Raw genomic sequence first — 20,207 nt, 5'->3', positions numbered from 1 at the left:
CCTGTAGCTTTGCTGTAATTTTCAGGAGACTTTGTTTTTGTCAATTTAATGTGTAATGTAAAATATTCAAGGCATAACAGGTTCTCATAAATTTAACAATTTATTTTACATCTGCATGTCCATTTAACATAAGCACCAGTTTAAACTAACTTTTAGATAAACTAACACAAAACAAATGGTCCTGAACTGTACCTACCTTTAAATAGGCGGAAATCCATATGAAAAAGGCAAGACATTGCATGTACGTTAGTAAAAAAACACAGCTCTATACTCAAAGAGAATCCAAATAAATTTATGTGTCATTTTAAATCACATTTCCCTTAACTTTTTAATTTATTGGAAGAGTTAGGGAGGCCAAATAAAAATGTTTCCAATAGTTTTACTGACCAACTTTACTGTATTTAAAAAAAAATTAGATTCTGCATTGTTTGTAGTATTTATTTATTTATTTTTTGCATATTTTTAATAGATTTGTTTTAATAAAATATTTTTGCTAGACTTTTGTTTGTATGAAAACTTTTCCAAAAAGCCTGAATCCCTGATAAGCTATCCAAAACCTATAAACTTAAAAAAAAGTGAAGGAAATTTGATGGCTTACAGTATAAATATTCAGTAAGAGTTTATGCTCTGGAAATACCTCTGAATAAATTTGAGTGTGCATGCAGCTTCATCCTGATAAGCAAGGTTTAAGTTGTAATAGGTGCAAAAAAATGCTGCCAGGCCCTCAACAAAATGCCTTCCTCAGAACATGGATTCACCTGTAAAAGAAATACGGAAGGACATAGATTAATAAGTGTTGTAAAAGTATGGTTCATGGGTAGCACATGTTAACTAATAAAGACACTGATACTATATAACTATAAACTAAAAGATATTGAAGATTGTGGTTACTAATAAGAGAGAGAGAGAGTGGTTCAGAGACAAAAAAAAAAAAAAAAAAACTAGGGCACGGCTAGCTAGCTAGCTAAGGAATAGTGGAGTGAGAATAGATCTATGAAATAGAATACAGGAACAGAGGTGGCAAAAACAGAAATAGAACAGAAAGCAAAGAACAATGTGTATAATGGAGACACAAAGTAAGGCACATTACTTTGGATGATCAGTGCAGGTGAATCCGGTAATCCATCTCTTTCCATTTCGGCTGCAGTCGCTGCTACCTAAAAAAAGTTAATTTTGCATTAAAGTTAGACTTTGAAGACATTAAAAATAAAATGATATTACTTACATCAGCTTCAATTAGAAGGGATTCTGTTCTGTCTTTAAAATGGGCCATTAAGAGTCTCAGGATGCACAGGACCAGAGAATTTCCCTCTTGATATTTTGACAGAACAGCATGCATCTCATTGCTTGTTGGCTTTTTCTTGAAAAAATCTCAGAATCCTCTTCCCTTTCCCTTCAATGCTCTCCATGACTCTTTGGGGCAGTGAGATGTTAGTAAACAAATGGAAATGTTAAAAAATACCCTTGAGACAAGACAGGTAAGGCCATGAGTTCTTTAGTTCAGACAGTGGCGGAGGTGGAGTGGCGCTTATATCGCGGCGTTGACTGTAATATCAATTCCACCAATTTGTGAAGTTCTCCTCTAATGGCACCAGACATTTCCATTGAATCAAGCAGTACCATTTGCTTGCACTTCTCTTCTAGAGTTTCATCATTTTCTCCTGCAGGATGCTCCTCTGGCCGCCAGCTGACACAACCATATTAATCAGCCAGCCTTCTTGAGCTTTGACTTATGGTTTTGCGCCATGATCAGAGGAGCTGTTCTTTTCTCCGATGTACTAATGTGTTGTTTCTGTTTACATGTTCAAAATGGGTTTTCACTTGCAAGAGCAAAGAGGCATACCCACTACCTATTTTTGTCCCATCAGCAAAGCTGTCCGGGTACTGTTTAACAATGTTCTGCACTATAATCTGACACTATGCCTTTGATGGGTTGACTTCATGTTTTTGCTTATTATTGACTAACAACCTTACTAGCTGCCTTCTATCAGCTGGTGACAATCTTTTTTTATTTGCAATGGCCAACTTAATTCCAGAAGGCATGACTTCCCAAGGCACCTTAAATGTTTCAGCCCAGGCACAAGATGCTGAAGAGCAAGCAGAAGAATGAGATGGTGTAGAACTTGAAGAACTCTCTGATGCTGGACTTGATGTATCAGAAAGAACTTGATGTGATGAGCGTTGGGAAGTCGAGCAGCTGGATGGTTCTAACACAAATAACAGACGATATAATACATTTGAAAATTTTTATTGAATGTTCCATGCTCAACTTAACTTTTATATATATACACTCACCTAAAGAATTATTAGGAACACCTGTTCAATGTCTCATTAATGCAATTATCTAATTAAACAATCACATGGCAGTTGCTTCAATGCATTTAGGGGTGTGGTCCTGGTCAGGACCATGTCCTGAACTCCTAACTGAATGTCAAAATGGGAAAAAAAGGTGATTTAAGCAATTTTGAGCGTAGCATGGTTGTTGGTGCCAGACGGTCTGAGTATTTCACAATCTGCTCAGTTACTGGGATTTTCACGCGCAACCATTTCTAGGGTTTACAAAGAATGGTGTGAAAAGGGAAAATCATCCAGTATGCGGCAGTCCTGTGGGCGAAAATGCCTTGTTGATGCTAGAGGTCAGAGGAGAATGGGCCGACTGATTCAAGCTGATAGAAGAGCAACTTTGACTGAAATAACCACTCGCTACAACCCAGGTATGCAGCAAAGCATTTGTGAAGCCACAACACGCGACAATCTTGAGGCTGATGGGCTACAACAGCAGAAGACCCCACTGGGTACCACTCATCTCCACTACAAATATGAAAAAGAGGCTACAATTTGCACAAGCTCACCAAAATTGGACAGTTGAAGACTGGAAAAATGTTGCCTTGTCTGATGAGTCTCGATTTCTGTTGAGAGATACAGATGGTAGAGTCAGAATTTGGCGTAAACAGAATGAGAACATGGATCCATCATGCCTTGTTACCACTGTGCAGGCTGGTGGTGGTGGTGTAATGGTGTGGGGGGATGTTTTCTTGGCACACTTTAGGCCCCTTGGTGCCAATTGGGCATAATTTAAATGCCACGGCCTACCTGAGCATTGTTTCTGACCATGTCCATCCCTTTATGACCATCATGTACCCATCCTCTGATGGCTACTTCTAGCAGGATAATGCACCATGTCACAAAGCTTGAATCATTTCAAATTGGTTTCTTGAACATGACAATGAGTTCACTGTACTAAAATGGCCCCCACAGTCACCAGATCTCAACCCAATAGAGCATCTTTGGGATGTGGTGGAACGGAGCTTCTTACTGACGTGCCCTGGATGTGCATCCCACAAATCTCCATCAACTGCAAGATGGTATCCTATCAATATGGGCCAACATTTCTAAAGAATGCTTTCAGCACCTTGTTGAATCAATGCCACGTAGAATATATATATATATGTATATATATATAAATTTAAATTAAATTAATGCATTTAGCAGACGCTTTTATCCAAAGCGACTTACAGTGCATTCAGGCTATTAATTTTACCTATCATGTGTTCGGGAATCAAACCCCCAACCTTGCGCTTGTTAACGCAATGCTCTACCACTTGAGCTACAGGAACACACTTTATATATATAAAAAGTTAAGTTGAGCATGGTACATTAGTAACAAATAGTATAAACTTTTATGTCTACTAGAAGAGCAATTAATACCTTAATTTTTCCACACATTTAGTAGTTTGCGATATTGGATAGGCCTGAGGTATTCCATGAGGTCATCTTCTTTCACATAGTGGAGGTCAGCTTTTGTTTCAACACCAATAGCAGTAAGCCCATGGATCAATTTTTCAAGGGTTTCATCAGAGAGACCCAGTAACAAAGAGCAGATGGTGAGTTGTATCTCCTCTAAATTGGACATACCTTAAAAAGATGGAAAAGTGTGGTGTAACACAATCCTAGACAAGCCACATGTTTTGAACTCCTGGAGTGGGTAATAATCTAATAGCTCCTCTTGAAGTCAAGTCAAGTCACCTTTATTTATATAGCACTTTAAACAAAAAAGATTGCGTCAAAGTAACTGAACAACATTAGGAAAACAGTGTGTCAATAATGCAAAATGACAGTTAAAGGCAGTTCATAATTGAATTCAGTGATGTCATCATGCAGCTCAGTTCAGTTTAAATCGTATCTGTGCAATAATTTGCAATCTAGTCAACGATATCGCTGTAAATGAAGTGTACCCAACTAAGCAAGCCAGAGGCGACAGCGCCAAGGAACCAAAACTCTATCGGTGACAGAATGGGAAAAAAACCTTGGGAGAAACCAGGCTCAGTGGGGGGCCAGTTCTCCTCTGACCAGACTAAACCACCAGTTCAATTCCAGGCTGCAGCAAAGTCAGATTGTGCAGAAGAATCATCTGTTTCCTGTGGTCTTGTCCCAGTGGTCGTCTGAGACAAGGTCTTTACAGGGGATCGGATCCTGGGGCTCTAGTTGTCCTGGTCTCCGCTGTCTTTCAGGGCTGTAGAGGTCCTTTCTAGGTGCTGATCCACCATCTGGGCTGGATATGTACTGGATCCGGGTGACTGCAGTGACCCTCTGACTTGGATACAGACTGGATCTGGTGGCTACGGTGACCTCGGAATAAGAGAGAAATAGACTAATATTAGCATAGATGCCATTTTTCCAATGATGTAGCAAGTACATCGGGTGTTATGGGAAGTGTTCCGGTTTACCTAATTAATGCAGCCTAAAAATATTTTAACGGATTTGGATATTCAGTGGCGTATTAGTGTGCTAGTGTGTGTGTGTGTGTGTGAGATGGGTCTTTAATCTAGATTTAAACTGCAAGAGTGTGTCTGCCTCCTAACAATGTTAAGTAGGTTATTCCAGAGTTTGGGTGCTAAATAGGAAAAGGATCTGCCGCCCGCAGTTGACTTTGATATTCTAGGTATTATCAAATTGCCAGAGTTTTGAGAATGTGGACGTGGAGGACTATAATGTAACAAGAGCTCGTTCAAATACTGAGGTGCTAAACCATTCAGGGCTTTATAAATAATAAGCAAGATTTTAAAATCTATACAGTGTTATAGGGAGCCAGTGCAGTGATGACAGAACCGGGCTAATATGATCATACTTCCTGGTTCTAGTAAGAACTCTAGCTGCTGCATTTTGGACTAACTGGAGTTTGTTTACTAAGCGTGCAGAATAAAAGCATACAATAAAGCATTACAATAATCTAACCTTGAGGTCATAAACGCATGGATTAACATTTCTGCATTTGACATTGAGAGCATAGTCCGTAATTTAGATATATTTTTGAGATGGAAAAATGCAGTTTTACAAATGCTAGAGACGTGGCTTTCTAAGAAAAGGTTGCTATTAAATAGCACACCTAGGTTCCTAGCTGATGTAAAGAATTGACAGAGCAGCCATCAAGTCTTAGACAGCATTCTAGGTTATTACATGCAGAGCTTTTAGGTCCTATAATTAACACCTCTGTTTTTTTTCAGAATTTAGCAGTAAGAAATTACTCGGCCATCCAGTTTTTTATATCGACTATGCATTCCGTTAGTTTTTTAAATTGGTTATGTTTCGGCCAATGCACAAAGAAATATAGAGCTGAAGTACACAAACATATCTTGGGTCCTCATCTGGCCAAAAGCACACCATGCCTTTCCTGTACTTTGTTCCTTTCAAAGTGATTTTAATAGCTACTAATGTATTGCCTGACTGAAAATCAAAATGATCAATTGATTACTTGATCGCTTTGTTTTAATCATCTGAATAAAATTCAGAGCCTTTCTCAACTGGCACAGAAAGCTGGAAGAGTTTTCCAGTACTTAAGATGGCTTGGAGAAGCTGGTGCCTTTCTGCAAGTGTTGTTTATATGTTTTTTTGGTTTTGAAATTTTCTGTTTTACAAATGCTAGAAACGTGGCTTTCTACACATATATCATATTAGTTTTTGAAGTGAGTGGTCTATTGTTTTATGAGCTCTGGGTAATGGCACAACTAATGGTGTTTAGGCTTGAGAGGCTTAGAAGGGAAAGACACACACCTGAAATGAATGTATTCATCAATGAGCACTTTCAGATAAGACCTGATCTGCCATTTTTGCTGGTGCACAAATTAGGTCTACAGTTTGTCTCAGAAGTAGAACAAGCTACCACTCACTCCCTGAGTAAATCTCAGCTGGTTTATTGGCAGCATCATTTTTTTTTATCTATTACAAGACATCTATTACAAGATGTCAGCAAATCATCCCTAGACAACTGATCAATCACATCATTAATCCTCAATTCATGCAAAGCAAGCTTTTCTCTTAGTTTGCTAAGAAAATAAGACTGCCCAATGTCATGAATATTTAGAAATTCTTCAACAATGCCTTGAATAGTAGACTCAGGTAATAGCAATTTATAGCTTGCAGTTTCAGATAGAAAAGGGTTAAATTTCTTAGAAAAAGACATTCATCCACAACTTCAGGAAAATTGTGCTCCTCAACCTCTGATCTCTCACCCTCAGTCACAACATCAGAAGTAGGAGTTTCCATGGCCAGGGCAGGTTCTATCAATTGGATTACAGAGAATGTGATGCGAATGTAGATCCCACCTTAAATGTCCTGTTGTAACCAAATGGGCACCGGATCTCCAGACCTGACTGAATATGGCTCTTCAAATGAGACAAAAACTGTGTTAGGGTTCCACATTGAACTTCACAAAAGTCTACATGGCATTTAAATGTTTTATCACACATCTGTGCCTGACACTCTTTAGCAGACCTGTGATGTTTGCTGTGATGTCTGTATATGTGGAATTTCAATGAAGAAAACTTAGTGAAAACATGTGGGCAGTCAGGCACATCACATCTAAAAATTGTGAATTAGGCACATTTCTATGAAACCGTGCTAAAATGAACATGTCTACTCTGTGTAATTTTATCAATTTGTATTTTAATACTGTATGAAATTATGAGATAAACATGAATATTTATGATAACTGAAGAGAGAAAGCAGACATACTTGTGGCTTTCTTAATGAATATACAGTAAATCTGAGGTAGGAAATAGAAGTTAATGTCAAAAGTCTGGATTTTTTTCCAGAATAAAAGTTGTTTGTTGAGCTGTAACACCATATAATGCTTACATTGTAACCCTGGTGTCTAGTGATAATGTAGAAATACTTTGTTTCTATTCTGAAGAAGATTTATCCTTTACTGGAGTATATATGTTTCAGTTGATTTCACTACATTTAGAAAAGTAATTGAATACTTTTACTCTGGTACATTTCCTCAGACACTTTTGTTTTCTGTTGTTACTGAAACTGCAGAAAATAAACTACAAGCTAAACTTCACACACCACTGTGTGAAAGTAAAATCTGATTGTTGAACTAATGTAATGTGGACTGTTTTTGTAGATTGCCTGGTTGTATGGTAACAGAAGAAGGCTGTCATTATGTGTCTTCAGCTCTGAGCTCAATCCCTTCACGCTTGAAAGAGCTGGATCTGAGCTTCAATCACCCAGGAGATTCAGGAGTCAAGCTTCTCTCTGATTCAGATTTAACCATCCAAACTGCAGACTTAACGAGTATGTTGATCAGAAAGAGTCACATTGCTGTTCTTGTGTGCATGTGTGTATGTGTTTACTAATCGTATAATATGTGCAGAATGTAACACATGGTAGTGTTTTATAGTGTGGATCATGGAGGAGAGTTCAGGATTATAGCAGGACTACACAAATGTAGGCCTACACACACACATGTTGGGTTCACCTCTTATTATGACTTTACATAAGCGTAATTCTTTTTATTCTTATCTCATGATATTTTCAATATCCTAGCCCACCCCTAAACACAGCCCTCATAGAAAACGTTCAGCATTATTACATTTTCAAATGTTAGTGATTTGAATTATGATGACAGTTGTATGTTAGGGAGGAAGTGTAGAGGAAGTGGCCTGAAACCTGAATACACAGCACATTATTGCATCCTCATAATGTAGATCAAACCAGTATGCACACACACACACACACACACACACACACACACTACATACTCACACCTTTAGTGAGTTAAATGTCGGACCCACATTATATTAAATGTCTTTAACTACAATACTGTACTTGCATTTAAATTGTTTTCTCCAATGCACTTATTGTGTACATACGTTTTACAATGTACTTATATTAAAAAAATAATAATTTCCTGAAATTATATGTGTAAATAATTTCTGTAAATACATCTGTAATTACACTGTTGATCCTACCCCTACACCTTAACCCACCCTTAAACCTAACCAGACCACCAAAACTGCCCCTAACCTTAACCGTATCCCACCTTTTTATATCAGCAAAAGTGTTTTGCAATTCAGCATTACCACAATAGGTACATTGTACCAAGTTTTTTTTTTTCAACAAGTACATAGTGTTGAAAGACAACTATAACATAAAGAGATCAACAAAAATGTCTCTCTTCTTGTGTTCAGATGCCTGTAACCTCACACTGGATCCAAACACAGCACACACTCATCTCATTCTGTCTGAGGAGAACAGAAAGGTGACATGTGGAAGAGGAGCAGCCACATCCTGAGCATCCAGACAGATTTGATGAGTGTCCCCAGGTTCTGTGTAGAGTCTGTTACTTGAGAGGCTGAATGGAGAGGATATGCTGATATATCAGTGACATATAAAGGAATCAGCAGGAAAGGAGCGAGTGATGATTGTGAATTTGGATTAAACGAAAACTCCTGGAGTCTGTTCTGCTCTAATGGTAGATTCACTGTCTGTCACAATGATAAGTTTACTGACATACGTGTCCCTTCAGGCTCCTCTAAATGAGTAGTGTATGTGGACATTTCAGCCAGCAGTCTGTCCTTTAACAGTATGTCTGACACACATACGTTCACACACGCCACACATCAGCAGGAAAGGAGCGAGTGATGATTGTGAATTTGGATTAAACATTCACATTCACATTCACTGAGCCTCTCTATGCTGGATTTAGGATCCTGTGAGCAACAACGGAGACATCATACACACCCCTGACTGAAAGAAATATTCACACTTTATTTATTGTAGCTAAACTCCTTCTCTTGCATCCCCCATTTTGGAAAGGGGGGCATAAACGCAAAATAGAAGGTTGCTGCTTAGGAGTATTTTTGACTAGACATGAAAAAATATATTTAGTAAAGCTGACACTTAAAGGTTTACTGTTCAAGGCAATTATTTAGACTCTTATTAATATGGAGATATACTAGCTCAAACATAAAAAAAACATGAATAATATATTTTTAAATGTATAAAAAAACAAATGTGGCTTATTAGACTTGTGACTTCAGATTCACTGTGTTTCTAATACACAGGGTAATAAAATGCTAATAAAATACTGCCCATCATAAGCTCCTCTGCACTCTGTTGTCTTATGTCTGACACAGCAACCTGCCCCTTTTATGTTTCTGTTTTTCTCACACCTCTGACAGGTATGAGACCAAATCTTCATTATTCTTTCATCATTTTGTTTTTATTCAAGCATTATTTGTCTCTATTCTAGCATTACATAGCTTCCCATCTGCATCCCTTTGATCCCAATATACATTTACCCACATATTATAAAAAGTCTCTCTAGAAAACAAAACATTTTCTTATATTACATGAATTCTTTTTACAAAATGCATCACATAGAGAAGGAAATATAGATAAAGAATTATTAAAACGAGAAGCATTTTGGATTTATAAACTTAAATCATTGGCACTGAATGGCATGAATGAGGAACTAGATTTTTCTGTTTTTCTATGAATAGACATAATTGGTTGAATTTATATCTGTGGAGTATATCTTGAGTATTATGATAATGGTACTTTCCATTATGATTATGTTATTTATGCTGGTGTTTTTTGTTTGTTATATTGTACAAATATGTGACTCTTTAGAATTTATATTACAATTAGGATTAAAACTTTTTTTTTTTTTTTTTTTTTTTTTTTTTTTATTTGGTTCATCTTAGGTCAAACGGAAAGTAACAATAACGTAAATATAGTAATATGCTATAAATAATAGATATACAAATTTACACAGAGAACATGCAACCATACATTAATTCAGATGAAGAAAAATAAGAAAACAGGCAATCATAGTTATACAATCAAGTAGAGAAAGAGACGAAGTGAAGAGAAAAAAAAATAATAAAAAAAATAAAACAAGGAAATAAAAAGATTAAATAAATGAGTGAATAAAATAAATATACAATTAAAATACAATTAAGATACAGCTGTCTCCTTAAAATATTTCAGAAAAGGGCTCCAGACTCTCAAAAAAGTTTAGGCTTTTTGTTTTATTGCAAACCGAATCTTTTCCATCCTGAGAGCTTGTAAGAAATCAAAAACCCATTGGCGATAAGGAGGGGGGAGCTGCTGACTTCCACCATAAGAATAAGACGCCGAGCCAGTAGAGTTGCAAAAGCTACACTATCAGCCTGTGATATGCTTAATTGAACAGATTCTGGCAAAATACCAAACAATGCTGTTAAGGGGCTGGGGTCTATCGGTAAAGAAAAAATAACAGAAAAACACCTAAAGACTTTCCTCCAAAAATCAGACAGTTTTGGACAAGACCAGAAAGAGTGCAATAACGTTGCTGGTTCAGTTGTGCAGCGAAGGCAGGTTGGATCAAAATCAGGAAATATTTTGTTTAGTTTAGTTCTAGACCAATGGACTCTCTATGCACCACCTTAAATTGAATGAGTGTGTGTCTAGCATTTATAGAAGATGAGTGTATACGGGCAAGAATTAGATCCCAGATATTTTCCTTAAACGTCATATTCAATTCCTCCTCCCAGAGAGCCTTCAATGGACGGCATTGAGGGGGACTGTTTTGTGTTAATTATAGTATAGATATTAGAAATAACCCCTTCAAAGATGTATCCAGGCCTAATATATCATCAAGTATATTTTTAGCAGGCAAAAGGGGGAAAGTTAGAAAAATGCTTACGAAAGTGAAATTCGTGATCTCGAAAGTATTATCTAAATAAATGGAGCCGGGTAGGTCAAATTTTTCTCTAAGTTGTGTAAAGGGGATGCAAAAGTATTGTCAATGTATAGCTCACTAACTGTAGCTACTTCATGTTCCCTCCAGGTGTTAAAAAGCCCCATCCATCAAAGAGGGCGGAATGAAATATTGCAAAAAAATGGTACTTTTCATCTACGCTGATTATGTTATTAATATGCTTAACAACTGGTGTTTTTTGTAGTTTTTATATTGAACACTTAGTAGGGATGTTAAAGTTGCTGAGTAGAATTTATCAGTACCCAATTACGGATGCACCTAATATAACATTTTTATATGTTATTAAATAATAATAATAAAAGTGTTAAAATAGAATCATTGTATGCATTGCACATGTGTGTTAAGAGATATAACATTGGTTATTTTTGTAGGTGTCAACACAGAAGTTTAATAAGTGGGTGGAAAGATGAAACTATGTAACACGCTGAAGAAGGCATAGAGCTGAAATTTTTGTCTTTATGACTTTACCTGAATATCGAGTCTCTCTGTCACACACTAAACCTTTACAAGATTGCAGCATTTTCCCTGAAAATAAACTGATCAGAGAAGTTATTCAGAAGTAATTATAACTTTGTCAAGATTAATACAACTGCATGATTAATTCAGATCAATGTAGGGTTTGTTTGTTGCTACTTATTCTCCATTGAAGAGTGCATTTAATTAAGTGTGTTTGTCAGTGTTAATATGTTAATTGTCAAACATGCACCAAGGTTGTTAACATGGCCATTATTTAGCAGAGGATATGCATTTGTCAGCTGGCTGTTGAATTCATCAAATGTACCTGATACGCACACCAGAACTACCTTTTTAAAAGCCAGAATCTGCAGTGTATCAGTTAATATACATAATAACAAAAAGGTTAAATTAGGAAATGAAAGTTGTGCTCAGCTGGTTGCATGCCATATACAACATTAATGAGTTTTCTTCAAATATTTCAGTTTTTATTTCAGGGAAATGAACTAACCATGTGTACATTAAGTCTAGAGTAGGGTTCAGGTTAGTCTTGCCTGATATTTACACATAATTTATTGATAGTAAAGTGTATTGCATTGTTTACTAAAAAAGGTAATACATTCAAACAGGTTTCCATATACTAAACAAGACCAGCTCATTATGTTGCAACTGCAGAAATGAGGTTAACAACCAGTAAGTTATCATGAGCAAGTAGATCCGAGTTTCAGAGGGGGATCCCAGTTTAATTTCTGCATTATAATTTATTTCCTAAAATATTGTTAAACAGTGGCCAAATAAACAGTAAGCAGGACTATATAACTTTCATGCCTTATTTTTAATGTATGAGTGGCTATCCATCTGTCTAACCGGCTGTCTGTCTATCTGTGCATTTGTAAGGAAGACTGGTTTTGTCTTTGCTAACTAACACTAACCAGCCCCTTTGTAGAAAACAACACTCATGATAGATTTTTTTTTTTTGAAATTCTGACAAAAATGTTACATTTACTCATAATATAAGATGCCAAATATTAAACTGATGAGTAGCCAATAAAGTATTCAACCTAAAATATCATATGATTATCCCTAAATTTAACATACATTCAGTTTGTCAATTTATTTATATTTGTTATTTACTTGAACAAATTTTCATCGGTCCAAATTAATCCAATCAGATTTCATTTATTTAAAAAGTTTATACTGTATGTATGCATTTTTTTAACTGACATGAATCTAGAAAGAATGCTGATATATTTGTCTTGCAAACATGAAGCAGATATTCAGTCTCCACCACCACTTTCAATCGAAAAATAAATAAATAATTGAAGTCGAAATCAAACGGATTTCAGTTGAGTCTGATTGAGCCATCAATCCAATTATAAACAGATTATCTGGGTTGCATGTAAACATAGCAACTGTGGCACTATGCACAAAGTCAAAGTTTATCTAATATTTTGATTCCAGGGAATTTATCTGAATCAAATATTTGAGGAACAACTTAGAAAAAAACAAAATTAGAGGCTGTCTACCGCAACCATTCAATATTTGAAACTATAGCAAAGGAAACAGTCAGGTGTATTACAGGCTCATATGTACATGACAAAAGAAAAGCTCTTAAGTTAAAATATAAACAAGTAAAGGATACAAAATAAAACACATGGAGCAGTGCTGTAGGAGCATCACCTGTTCAGATACATGATGCCATAAAATAATAAAAAATAATAATAAATAATAAACCACATTCAGCTCTAGTGTAAATGTAGCCTGGATTTCACACATATACTTGCTTTCTGGTGCAATTTAAAATAGCCAAACCATTTACAACTCTTTCTACAGAAAGAACAAGAATAGGGTCTCACATCTGCATGACTCTTCAGGTGTATCTGTAAGTGTGATGGTAAGAGATTTCTTTTATTACACCGATCACAATTAAAGTGCCTTCCGCCAGAGTGAATGCGCAGACGATTTTTAAAACACCTACTTTTTTGAAACACCATACTTTAAAAACTGCTGTTTCTTTCCAGAATGAGTTTGCAAATGACAGTTCAGGTCTTTCTGATTTGTGAAACTCTTCTCACGCTTAAGACATGAAAGGTCTCTCTCCAGTATGAAGCCTCATGTGACTCTGAAAAAATTTCCTTTGGATCTGAAACTCTTTCCACAGCAGTGGCACATGAAAGTCTCTCTCTCTCCAGTATGAAGCCTCATGTGACTCTTGAGATTTACTTTACGTGTGAAAAATCTCTCTAGAAGCCCCTCTTCGTGAGGAAGTATTTTCATTCTGTGAGCAACTAAAAGTTACGAAATCATGATCTTCCTCTTTCATTTCATTGAGCACTTCACTCTCCTCTTTCAATGCTACCACGTCTAGGACAGAAAGAGACAAATACAAGTTAATGCCCAGTTTAATGGTACAAAGCAACACACATGATAGCATTTAAAACAGAAACTAACATGTCTGCTGGATCTCATACTGAAATCTACAACAACTCACTGAAGCTGAACTGCTGATACTGCCAGTCAAACAGCTAGTGACACATCTCTTTATATAAAAATCACACAATAGTTCTAATAAACTATTAAACTACAGTACAAAATACACATGATCAGCATTTGTCTGAAATGCTATGAACAACAGCTATGATAATTATTCTCCTTTTGTTCTCCCATTTCTACCTGGCAAGTAATGGCTCAAAAAGATATGGGGCCAAAAAAATGCAACAGTAATGAGTGAACAAGACAGCATTTGTCTGTTTTCAAATATCAGCATGATTGCAAATGTTTATTGAACTGTTTTCTTAAAAAAATCCATATCACAAGAATTTTATAGTGATTTGCATTTTTAGACAAAATATTTTCTGTGTTTGCTCACAAAGGGTCTATTTAGTAACATTAATCTCATAACATTATTTAAGCACTTATAACTGCTGTGCAAATGCATTTATGCCACCTCTGAGCAACATTATACAATCTGTTTAAATACAGCTAAATGGCACTTCAGGTTCAGCTTCTGTACCTCCTTTGAAGTTACTTGTAGTGTATGATTGATAAAGATTTAATTTGATTGGTAAATGCCCTATAGTGTAATATTATTTGAATTAATGGATACATTTGATTACATTTAAGAATTAAACCTAGAAGATCACAGATACAAAATGTAAAAAATTGCCCATCTAAAATGTTCCAGAAAAATAAAAAGTTACTCTAGTTTTCCCTCTTTCTTGTCTCCTCTTTTGTTAGAAAAAACTTAGTTAAGTAAGTTAACTAAACATTCTGCATTTACATGTATCCATATCTCTCTCTTTGGTTTTGATATATTCTTTTTGTTTGTAATTTTTTCTCTATTTCCTGTCATGTCTACTATCCTATTTTTCAATTTGTCACAATTTTAAATAAAAGAAAGAACAAAAGTATTTTTTTTCTGGTCATGTGACCTCAACATGCATTATTGACAAACTATTTTTCCTGTTTGACACTGTAAAGCTGCTTTGACACAATCAGTATTGTATAAAAGCGCTATATAATAAAGGTGACTTGACTTGACTTGACCGTCTGTCCACATGTGACCAACTCCATGTCAGATAAAACTGTTTCATTTAGGCAACTCACATGTCATTCTTCAAAAATATACATTATTTTGGTTTTGATAAGGATCAGGTGACTTCAGCTTTGAGAATGGAAATCTGAAAATCAACCTGTTTGTTCCTCAGTATCTTCATGTTTCACTCTGAACGCTTCATCGATGTAGAAAAGGCCGGCTATTAACAAAGCCATTAGTGCCCCCTTGTGTCTTTAAGAGCTATTGTGCTGATGACTTTTGGCATTTCCCTTTAACAGTATTAACAAGACGCAGTTCAGACATTCTTCGCTGTTGTTCATGCCGTTGTTCATGCCATTGTTGTTTTCTACTGAGTGCGTTCATATACAAGACCAATATTAAGCTACACTCCAAACTACTCTGTACAACTCTGGCATACTCTCTGCTGCCTGTACTACAATCATTCACTCAACCAAATTCAAGAACTGTAAATCCTCTACAAGTCTGAAACCATTAAAGTATACTTCGTCTCTGACCCGGACGACTTATGTCTGCTCAATTTCCACCAGTACCCACAATAGTCTACCTCACAGTCGATCCTCAAGTTTTCACGATCCTCTTTAAAAACCCCATCTTTACAATAGTCACTTGGAGTTTTTCTGCATCTTTGGACACTCTGTCATGTTAAAGATGAGAATAATTAACAGTCAGTCAAGAGGGCTGATTAATGGTCATAAACACTCCAAAAATATAACTATAAAAGGTAACAGAACAAAAATAAATGACATTTTCATAAAAAAAAAAAAAAATTAATTGGTCTGTAAAAGTTCTCATTGCACATGTTTGTGTTCTCCTTGCATTTACAGAGTTTTGACCAGCAGGTGCGGTCAGCTTTTGCTGATTCTAGTGCTCAAATCAGTGAACCATTATGTAGCTTATTTCTCAATTACTAAAATATCAGTGCGAATCCGTTCACGATAAACTCATTCCGCGAATATAGGAAAGCGAAATGAGACACACTTCTTCTGTTACTCCTTATATTGGATGTGCCTTATTCTCAAAATCTTGTACATTAATGGTAAACATTACATGGTACATTTAATGATAAATAATTGTTTTTTGCATGGTGTGTAAAAACTATAAAATTGGTTTAACTGTTTATATTGATAAAAAGCAAAAACTATTAAAGCTTTAAACCTTTCTTCAGCCCAATCACAACCTTGGCTGGAGGGCGTGGGCATAACAGGTATGGCGATCACGATCTCCAGACCAAAAATAAAAGTGTATGTTCACACGGCGCAATGTAGTGAAGTTACATAAGTACACTTGCTGCCTCACTTACACTTAGTGTCGGTTGCAGCTCGTTTATGGAAGATTATGATTATGATCTAATTGTGATCTAAACATTTGTTTTTATATTATATATATATATATATATATATATATATATATATATATATATATATACATACTCAAATGAACTTTTATTTTAAGAAAAAACATAATTTTTCAATATTTAAATACTGGACTCTTTCTTATACACGATTTTTAATGCTTTCTCTTCTATCACCAAGCCTGCATTTATTTCATCAAAATACAACAAAAACAGTAGATAATATTGTGAAATATTTTTTACTATTTAAAATAACTGCTTTCTATTCTATTCTATTTGAATATATGTTAAAAATTTAATTTATTCCCATGATTACAAAAGCTGATTTTTTTAGCATCATTACTCCCAGTCTTCAGTCTCACATGAGCCTTCAGAAATTGTTCTAATATGCTGATTTGGTGCACAAGAAACATCTATTAAATATGCTGATTTGCTGCTCAAAAAACATCTATTAAAAATTGTGTTGTTAGTTCAAAAGAACAATTTCTTCTAAATAGTGATAGTAAAAACGTGTAATGTTATGAAAGATTTCTTGTTCAAAAAAGCGTTTGACTGGAAGTTAATGCGTTTTAATACTGATACATGTATAAAAATCTGCTTTAACTCATACACACTTTCGCTTAGCGTTTTTTTTTGTTTGTTTTTTTTTTTAAATTAGTAAACCACATTTGCTCTACTTGCATTTTAATACATTGACAAGCTGGCATAACAATTTTTTTCTGCACCCAAACTTTTAGAAAGAATCTCACACTCTTTCATTGGAATAATGCTTACACAGCACTTAATTTTTATATACACACAGCCCAGATAGCACGATGCGTCTGCAAGATGTCTGTCAAAGATATAATAACTTCATTTGGAAGCATCTTCTGTTCAAACAACTGATAGAGCGTCTTTAAGAGGTCAGTTTGTACATACATTCTCATCCTCTTAAACATCTTAAAAACATCTTCCTAGCGATCTATATGACATCTGATGGGAAATCAGATGAGCAAACACTCTTCAAAATACATTTCCAGACATCAAATGAAGCGTCTCTGTGATGATGTATGTGTGCAATCAGGAGGATTAGAAACGTAGAATATAATGCATGCAGATAAGCAAAAAACTTTTCCTGTTCAGGAGGTATATAATTTACCTAAGGCTTGTTAAAAACATCTTGTATTTGTATGGTACTGTTATGGAGTTACCAGCACCGCAACAGCAGCTTTCACTACAGTATTTATAGTGGTTAACATAGCTAGATGATATGATTTCTATTACGATACTGAATCTTTCCCTCAATAGCAAGTTCTTAACAATCATCTTTGAACATCTGTAAGGCTGAATGAAATTGCTCACTCAGAAAAGCCATTACTTCACCTTCAAAATTATATCCAATATTATATTACAGGCTATAGTCAAACTGACCTCAACAACAAGTTCTGTAACCTTGCATGGAGCAATACTGGATACCCTCACAACAAACTATTAGAAAGGCATGCTTTCTTGCCATTATTTTGTAGAACTAATTATTTTAATCTCAACACATTAAAGCACAGACGGTTAAAAGTGGTCCAGGAAACACTGCTAACATCATATCTTATACGTTTGGATACCAGATGCTGTGGTGGCAGATGATTTTTCATTTATTCCCTGTAAGCTGTTTAGAATCAGAACTGCTGTATAAATATAAATTTTTTAAATAAAGAATTTTTGAATCGGTTCTTTCAATGAATTGGTCAAGCAGGAAGCAAAGCGGTCTGGATCACTCAAACAGTGTTAGTTTTAGTACAGCTGACCAGAACACTTTTTCATATTAAAACAGTTGGTCAATATTGGTGTGTGAATTCAGAATTTTAGGCTAACTGGTAGGTCTACACATGTATCCATTTTTATTAGTGAGATCAAAATGAAGCAATGTAGGGCAGTTTCAGAAAATACTGGCAATATTAAATTAAGGCTATATTTACATTTTAGGCATGTAAAGTGATGAGAATGTGAGGGATCAATTTTGTATTGTCAAGTTTATATCCCCATACAGAAGTCACATAGAATTGAAATACATTTGGGAAATGAATAGATTTTTGATATATTTAAATATCTTAAATTCAATTAGAAAAATATAGTATTTTATAATAATATATGTAAATATATTGGAGAAAGTATATTTTTATATTAATATCTTGATAAATATATTTTGAAATGTTATATTGGAAAATATATTTAAATATTTTGACTTTGGCCGCTTTTTAATATTTTCTCCACATATATTAAATATATGTAAATATATTTTTATCTGAAATATTTACATTTATTTACATATTTACATATATATTACTTTATATATATAAATACATTTAGATATCAGACTATGTAAATATATTAATTTGCAATATGTATCCAATATATTAATTTCTAATATTTGTTAACATATTAAATATCTGTACATGTAAATATATTAGATTTCTATAAATCCAAATATATTTTAAAACATTCAAATATTCAATTAAATAAACTTAAACAAGCTTCATATAATATATTCCCATTTACATGTAAATGTTTCCAATATCGAGATTATAATTTGCCCCTTCGTAATAAATATAATACAAACTAAATTTGGACCCTGAAAAACTCTCCAGACAATGCAACTTAAAAACAGTTACAATATAAATTGACTTATTAATATAAAGAGTAAATTTATCAACACCAGTTCAGCATGAACCAACAAAATTATGAATGCTTATGATGTTTCTGGCACATAAATTAAAGATTATCCTTCTGTAAGCAAACAGGGTCAAAACATTATGCACAAATATGCAAGTTTTAGTAGGCATTAGAGGTCTGCACGGGCTTTAAACCGAAGCCTGAACCCGACCCAAACTCAAAGCTATTCATTGAACATTAACCTAAACCCGACCCGAAAGCATTTGGGGATCCGTCAGGCTCGGGTCGGGTAGCAGACCTCTAGCAGGCATTCAACACACTGTATTTAAATATTTAAGAGCCATCATTAACAATGCACAATTTCTCAACTAATCACACGCTCCCCTATTGAACCCGAATCAAGCGTTGTAATGCATCAGCTAATCAGGCCCTTAACCAACCCACTTCCAATAATTAATAGGAAATCAAATGCATTTTTTTTTCTTATTTAAAAAAAAAAAAAAAAAAGATTGCAGGTTACATTGTAATGCCAGTAGGTTGTAGCAAGAGACTTTCTTAATGAGATAGTTAACCACTGAAAGAATACTATGACAAAAATATCACTTTATGGATATACAGCAAATGTGGGGGAAATTATGATTTACACTGGTGCACTTCTGAATAGATGCACTATAGTATACCAAGTTTAATGAATCTCACACCTAACATACAGCATTATGGTCATTTCACACTGCCAAAATTTTGTTTTGTTTGGTCAGCGTGTTCATCCTATTGGAGTATGGCAAGTGTGAAATGGCTTTTAGATGCCTTGGAAAAAATAATATATATATATACAGTAGGTGGCCATCCAAAACGTTGCTTCTACCGCCGCTCGTACCGCCGCCGCGGCGTCTGTAAGGTGCATTTGCAGCTTTTGACCGCTGAGTGGCGCTTTAATCACAAGTTATCAAACAAGCGCATCAAAGCACATTTTCGCAAATAGACGTCAGTTTTGCCTCACCGAAGTGTTATATTTGATGGCTGCAGTCAGGGAAAATTAAAGAAAAACACTGTAGTTAAAATATTTAATATTCGCACATGAAAGTTTGGCACTTATGAAGTTATGTGCATTTCTTAGAACGAATTCAAGCAGG

The 20,207-nt window shown here is 35.1% G+C and overlaps 1 pseudogene; it reads right to left on the bottom strand.

Annotated features, from left to right (window-relative positions):
* Positions 1-956: 956 nt before the first annotated feature.
* On the bottom strand, positions 957-3,913 carry LOC122134744 (annotated as a pseudogene).
* Positions 3,914-20,207: the final 16,294 nt, after the last annotated feature.

The sequence above is a fragment of the Cyprinus carpio genome, chromosome A21 (genome assembly GCF_018340385.1).
Source record: "Cyprinus carpio isolate SPL01 chromosome A21, ASM1834038v1, whole genome shotgun sequence".
Classification (NCBI taxonomy): domain Eukaryota; kingdom Metazoa; phylum Chordata; class Actinopteri; order Cypriniformes; family Cyprinidae; genus Cyprinus; species Cyprinus carpio.
This window is presented reverse-complemented; position numbering and strand designations above follow the sequence as displayed.